Genomic DNA, 7,873 nt, shown 5'->3' on the forward strand with positions numbered 1-7,873 from the left:
ATTTACTTTCAAGGTCTGCAATGTGCCTGTGTAGAATTAGTATCTATAGCTATAATAAGGTTACTGTATGATGGTTGTATTAGTCTTTCTATAATATTTTTTATTCAATAGTGGTATGGTAGTATTATGCAGTCACTATGTGATAGTAATAGTAGTGAACATGGTGAGAAGGTATTATTTGCCCATGTTTAGTGGCATTACATGGCAATCGTATGACTGTGTTAGGTTGTGTACAGTACAGCAGACTCTGCTGAGCAGAGGATGTGGCTACCTTTCTTCCCAAGCTGTACACAGCCTGCCTTATCTGTCCTAGCACGGTATCCTACTCAGGGATGGTGCAGTGACTGGCAAAGACTCTGTAAGTTTTAACTGGAACTGTAGTTTACTCAGCATGAGCCAACAAGCATATGGCTACAGTCTTTCACAGACAGCACAAATGTAAGGGGTTAAATGCCAATATTGTATTTATATCATAAAAGTATTGGATTATATTTTACACAATTGTGTCACTGGATTTCAACTGAAAATGTGAAAGCATTCAATCATATTTTATGCAGTCATGATGTGTGCATAATGTTTCTGCCATATTCATAGCAGGAAGTACGTGTGCAAAGACACACATTGTAGGTGAAGTTTTACTAACAGTCCCAGACGCTGAGCATGCAGCTTTGTCATAATTACAGCAGATTAATCTTTGTAACGTTTTACTAAAGGCCCATTTAGACACAACGATTATCGCTCAAAATTCACTCGCCTTTTGAGCCATAATCGTTGTAACTGCACTGACATTGTGCCGTTTTTTGTATCCCCTCGCTCATCGTTGTCTTTCAGAGTGCTGAAAGACAACGATGAGCCTTATCAGGGATTCACAGCGGATACAGCTGATACTATTGTTTCAGCTGTATCCCGCTCCCTGATGACAGGCTGGTTATAAAGAATAGAGAGGTCCAGCTCTGTTCTCCATACCCAGGACGGAGCGCTCGGCTGTATAACAGCCAGGCGCTCCGTGTAGAAAACATCTGGATGCAGAAGACAAGCGGGGACAACCTGCTTGTTTTCTGCATCCTCTGCTCCGAGTGCTCAGAACGGAGAACAGATGGATGCAGAAGACAAGCGGGGACATCCGGCTTGTCTTCTGCATCCTCCACTCGCAGCGCAAGGTGATTGCTCATCTTGAGCGATCATCTTGCGCTGCATTTGACACAACGATTATCACTCAAAAGACATCTTTTGTGTCTAAATGGGCCTTAAGAGAGAAGTATCACACATATTGTAGATTTTGAATTGTTGACTTTGTGGGGGCTGCCACAATATGTAACCTTTTGTATTGGAACAATAAAACAAAAGAGCTTGAAAACATCACATAAGTATTTCTCATTGTATTCCTTTCCGATGCATCAAATCATGATAAGGTTACGATACACATTGAGCATCACCTAAACTAAACTAAGTGATTACATCAACAATTATATATGTATTTACTGTGTACAGTGCTGTGCAAAAGTTTTAGGCAGGTGTGGAAAAGTGCTGCAAAATAAGAATGCTTTCAAAATAGAAGTGTTAATAGATTATTTTTGTCAATTAACCAAATGCTTAGTAAATGAACAAAAGAGAAATCTAAATCAAATCAATATTTGGTTTAACCAGCCTTTGCCTTAAAAACAGGATCAATTCTTCTAGGTACGCTTGCGCCAAGTCAGGGATTTTGTATTGTGGTATGGGGGACTTAGAAAAAGTAATATTGTATCAGTTAATATTGCTTTCTGTTATCAGCCAGAAGGCTGAAATATATTATAGATTTTCTGCTATTTCTAAATGTTTCTATGCACATAGGATGTAGATACTGCATACTAACTTTTGCCTTATTAACGTCTCTTCTCCTTATGTAAAATGTTGTTAACTAAAACTCTACATCCCCCCGTTCCTTTTTTAAAAATGAAAGTAGATTTTAACCATTAGCCATGAAGCTGTGAATAAACCAGTCTACTTGCTGACTGCCTAGAGTGACTGAGCAGGTGTGGCCACCAGTACTCAGCTCAGTAGGTGGACATGCACATTCATATACACTCCAAACACTAGGTGGCACCATACTATGCAATGATCATTTTTAATGCACATAAAGGACAGGTATTCATTTGTGTCACGATCTGTACAATATCAAATTTATTTAGTGGTGAAAAACCCTTTTAAATTTATTTCACTCAGGATCTTTTATCCTTTTATTTATTTGATATTTGGATATGAGTGAGAAAGAAAGAGGTCATTGATAGTAGAGAGAGTTTGTAACGGACACAATCTGCAGTATCACATTATTCATAGATGTAGCAAATTTTAACTTGACTCTTCCTCCATTAAGATGACATTTCTATGCCTTTTTCTGTGTTTAGAATAGGAGAACAATATATTTCCAGTTGCTTAAAATGAGAACTTGTTGCAAAACATTATCACACTCAAGTTTGCTACACCTGGGGCTCTTGCTCACAACCTGAAGGCTGCAAGTTCAATCCCTGCATGGTAATAAATAAACTACCTGAAAGCGTTGTAGAATAAGTTGGCGCTATACAAATAACAAGTCCCTTTCCCTGTCCCTCTTACACCTGTATGTGCTTCCTGTTCCCCACACCTGCTAGCATCATACCTTATCCTACATGTTTCCCTAAGGTTTTATTTTCTGTTGTGGATTATCTGCTCTAAGAGCTCTTTCAGATGAGCGTATGCATATTTGGTCATGCAGATATGCAGCATATTTACAGACTGAGATTTATGCAGTATTTGGTGTGAGTGCTTTATTTTTGCATGTGTTTACACAAGTTTAAAAGCAAAAAACAAAGGAAAACACAAGAGGTTAACAACATTACAGAGGTGACTCAATCCATTGAGTACAGTCCTAAAAGAAGATCACATGATGGGCCTGTTTTGGAGTGTATTTTGCATTGCTGTGGTTACTTTGTCATTACTTCTGATGAAGAGGCAGTTTTGTCAGCATGGCTACTGTCTCACCACTTTGGAGAGCGATGAAAGACGCAGGCTTTTTTGGGTCCATCTTATGCTGTTGCAGTGTGGCTGAAAGGGACATTTTTATAGTCTTTATGGTGACTTGTGCTGACATACAGACAAGTTAACGGCATTTTGTTGCCTTATTTGATTGGCTTCTTGAGGATGTCCGTTCTGGTCTCTCCAATACTGGCATGAACATTTGGGTATCTATTGCTGCAGAGTAAAGGCTTCTGGTTACCCTATGATAAGGTTTATTTTTTTAGGGGGGGGGGAGGGTTAATAATATCACAGTTTTTTAAATGCTAAAATCTTCTTTTTTCTTTTTTCCTCCCAATGCTATGTTTTTTTTCTGATATTGCTGAGGTAAAAATTACTGTGTAGGTTTAGTTTTTTGTTTTTTTCTTTGGTTTTGCTTTACTGGTTCACCACAGGAAATTCTTTTTCTGCTCTCTATTTTGATTTTTCGATGGGTATATGAACAATTACAGGAATCGTGAGGAACACCTGTGATGTTATTTGGCAACGCCTAAAGACATCGATGATGTCTCTACCCTCTCTTGAAAAATTGACATTGCCAAGGGATTTCAGACTGCCGAGCAGTTTATTAACAGCCTTGGGGTGCTAGATGGCTAACACCTTCATGTGAAGAAGCCACCACAATTAGGGTCCTGATATTACAATTATAAGCAGTATTTCTCGGTAGTGCTGTTGGCTCTTGCAGGAGAGGCTCAACCTGCAACTATCCCATGAGAAGTTGTAGTTGATCAGAAGCTGCATGGCATACCAGCATCATCTAGTCTCTGAGTCAGGGACATCTTTGCAAACTACTGTCTAAGTCCTCAGGAAGCAGTATTGTCGCAGATGGATTCTGTTAGTAGAGGACTATGATCTGATCCCTTTAAACAGTGTCTTTTTATTTATTTTTTAAGATAGGAATTTGCAAGACAATGAGAACCCTTGACGTAGCTTGCGAGCTTATATATTTTGGCTAAAATATCCAATATTTTTAGTTTAGGATGTTAATCTAATACATACAGATTTAAATAACTTTCAGAGGTTACATACTTTGGCCAAAATATTAACCAATACCTCATTACTCTTTTTTTGAATAGTTAATTAATATTTTTTTTTTTTTTAAAGATGTGCGGTTTTTGTTTTGTAAAATAAAAAAAAAACAACAAAACAGTTCATAGCAGTGGCAGATGGTGTAAAATGGTAATCGTAGACCTATGAACGACTGACAGTTAACTCTGTGAAAAGGGAGAAGGCCAACAAACTTTGGCCATTTCCTTCACCATGTATAACACAACCTTTGGTCATGTGAAAACAACAAAAGTGATAGTTTATATTTTAGGCCTTTAAATAGCTGTCATGCATAAAAGTGTATGACAGCAATGAAAGGTCAATGCACTGGTCCAGCTTTGAATGTTTTTACATATATGATTTTTATGGAAAAACAAGAAATATTATTTGCAAAAATGATTTTACTTTGGCAAAAAATGAAAACAATAACATGATTAAAACATAATCAATATCAGTCTGAAATGTTTATACATATATATACAACACAAAACTTTACAAATCCGTATAGCAATGGGATGGTGATTCTGCCATAGTTTGCTCGACAGTAGAATGTCGCGTGGCCTGTTTGAGGTTCAGGCTCTGTGGATGGTGGTTGTGTTTGTGGTCTGTGCTGTTGTGAAGGTGCCATTTCATATCTAAGAGATTGGGCATAATAACTCTTGGAATATAGAGCGGACTGCCAACTAACAAAGCCCAGATGTCTATACTGGCCATAGGATGAGTGTTGTGTGGGCAGTAACGGAGGTGCTTGAAATGGACGAATTGGTCCTCTATAGCGATTTACACGTTGGTGGTCTAAGCCCTCAAAACACTCATTCAGGGTATTGGGAGGACGAATATGTCTCAAACAGGGTGCATATGGCAGATTGCATCAGCAACACATATATGTCCTCAAGTCACCATAAATTGTTGTTCACAACCTTTCGAAAAGAATCAGCCAAGTCTTCCTTACAACAAGTATTCAAATATTAAAGGACAGCCGCACCAGGAGTCATTCTTTTTGGAGCATGATATGTAGAGACTGATGGGCTGGCTTCAGATTCCTGTCGTTCTACTTCTGCAGCTGTAGCATCTTGCTCATCCCGTTGGTGTTTAGGATCAGCCACCATTGGAGAACTACTGCCTAATGATAGTGTTTCTGCAACAGGAAGCAAGTTCTGTGACTCCTCATCCTCAGGGAAGCTGTCACTTGTTCTGAAATGGCAATTTTTAAAAATAATTTTGGGCCCTCTGACACACACACATTTAGCATAGTACAAGTTTATGTGGGAGCATCATGACAAACACGGAGAATTGATGCAGACAATCTGAGATCACAATGTCTAAACAAGATAGCCATAGGTCATTTGCTTATATATTGGTGGAATATCTACATAACTAATGTCATTTTTTTATGAAAACAAAACCCCAAAACATTTCTAAAATGAACACATCCAAAAATTTAACAAAATCTTTTCAAAAGGAGAAAAGTCAGCAAAGTACTTTAGAAGGTATGAGTTAAGAGTTATTTATAAAAATTACTTTGATGCCCCCTCCACACACTTACAAAGAAATATCAGAAATATCCTAAGATGAATATAAGGTTCTTTTGTTCTCCCGCCTGAACCACTCTTTGGCTGGGCACCATATTCCATTATATAAACTGGTCACGAGCATTGCACCAGCTTTCTTTGATGTCCTCCACTGCAAAACAGATATTAAGTACACACATTTTAGTAATCTGAAAACTGCTGTACATTGCTTTATAATTTTCAAAAAAACATGTATTCATTGTTTGAAAAAAAATCATATATTTAAAAAACAGCAATTGTACTACACAAAATGACAGTCAGCATCCCTAGAAATAAAAAAGGGACCAAAAATGCATTGAAGTATGTATTACAGATAATACTATACCACAATAAGCAATACAAACAATGAGCACATGATGGAAATGTATAAGGCAATGTACACTTTGTTCGGATTATTAGTTGTGCAATGGTTCTGTTAAAAAACACACAAAGTGCAGTATACTCACAAACGTTTCTATGGAGTAGGTGCACTATTCTTCCACCGCTACCTCTTCCCACAAATGGTCTTTTAGGCACCCATCTTTATAATCTTCAGAACCTGTGTCCCAAAGTCCAGACCTCTGCTCCATGAAAAAAAATGATTCTCTTCATATCCGTATTCTTGGGCATGTTGATGCAAGGCAATACTTTGCTGTGCTCATGCAATAGAAAATACCAGACATCCTTCCTCCTGTAGTTTTTTATAAAATGCCTAGCAACCTGCCTAATATTCAGCAAATATATGCATATGTATGTGTTGTTGCGACATATTTATGCACTCCATTGACTTTAATAGGCAATTTTTGTGCGTAAACATGCAGAAAAAGAACATGCTGCGTTTTTTTTTTACACAGCCGAAATAAGCTGCGTAAATATGCACATGTGAATGAACTCATTGAAATCAATAGGCTCTACTCACTATATATAATGCACATAAGAAATATGTGCAGAATACGCTGCGTATTTACACTCATGTGAAAGAGCCCTAGCAGATAGTTTAATGACCGGCATAATAGCACACGGCCATAAACTTCAGAGACAACAGTGTGTTTGTATTTAGAAGCGTGTTTGCTGTGTTTTAAGCAGATAGCTTCACCTCTCATCAGTTATTATGCACTGTGCTGACCATTCAGCTAGAGGGTGTGTATCTCCAAATCACATGCCAGCCCTCCTGTAGACATAGAGTGCCATTCCCTTGATCTGCATACTAGTGGTTAACATGAATCTTAGACCATCCATAGGTAATTCCTGGAATACTCCCCCATCCATATGTGGCCCGTGTAATCTCCTGCGCAGTCATTGCCATTCAATGCGAAGGCTGTGATTGGTTTTTCAAGCACTGCATTAATTGGCTTAGCCACAGAGCTTGAGAACCAATCAGAGCCATTGCTTCTTAGAGGTGGGGTTACCAGGAAGGGATGTTCTGTTGGCTGCTGAAGACTAAAGCAAGAACGCCGGAACTCCGGAGAACAGTGGGAGGGACCCGAACGGCGCCTGCTAGGTAAGGATAAGACATCCCCTGAAAATAAGACTCTGTGCCTCTTTTGTGGCAAAAATTAAAATAAGGCAGGGTCTTATTTCCAGGGAAACATGGTAGTTGGCTTTTCTGTTGTCTTTTTGTTATTCACTCCTGGCCTGGACTGTTGGTTCTGCCTCTGTGGCATCCTCTAGTTTTGGTCTGACCTGTGAATATATCAGTGCTATGCCTACTGCAACATATAATTACTCTGGGTACCATGATCTGGGGATCCAATCAGTTAAGCTCAGACTTCCTTTTGGAGTTTCCTGAGTAGGATCTCTTAAACCCCTTGGCCCACTGCCAAACATATAGCAGTTCCTTTTTCCAATGTATGCCTTGGTAACAAGGCAACTCATTTTTGACCCTGTTAAATAACACTGGCATTAAATAGAAAGGACTTATCTCATAGACTTCCTTGGAGTTCCCCAAACGTAGTTGGCATATCAGTTGGCTGAAGGCCTGAAACAGGGATTGGAGTAATTTCTCAAGTGTTGATTTTGTGGACACTATGCTCCAATCTTTTTTTGTTATAGGAATGCATACTAGATTAGTAATACTCACAGCTACCAGCACCATTTTTTATTTTTTCAAATAAACTTGGTAAAATTATACCTTATCATTCCAAGGTTTCAGTGACTGCTTTTCTTTCTGCAAGTGGACTTAGTGCACCCAAGAGCAGGTGATTGGGACAATTTCACGTCACAACGTCAGCCCAAGCCCATTT

At 38.6% G+C, this 7,873-nt stretch overlaps 1 long non-coding RNA gene across 1 annotated transcript; it reads right to left on the bottom strand.

Moving 5' to 3' along the window:
• Positions 1 to 4,542: 4,542 nt before the first annotated feature.
• LOC136610737 (uncharacterized) lies at positions 4,543 to 6,206 on the bottom strand. The gene is made up of 3 exons (XR_010790154.1): positions 6,098 to 6,206; positions 5,627 to 5,763; positions 4,543 to 5,274 (listed from the first exon to the last, which is right to left on the bottom strand). It is a non-coding gene; the product is annotated as an uncharacterized lncRNA (long non-coding RNA).
• Between the last annotated feature and the right edge of the window lie 1,667 nt (positions 6,207 to 7,873).

The sequence above is a fragment of the Eleutherodactylus coqui genome, chromosome 2 (assembly GCF_035609145.1).
Source record: "Eleutherodactylus coqui strain aEleCoq1 chromosome 2, aEleCoq1.hap1, whole genome shotgun sequence".
Taxonomy (NCBI): Eukaryota; Metazoa; Chordata; class Amphibia; order Anura; family Eleutherodactylidae; genus Eleutherodactylus; species Eleutherodactylus coqui.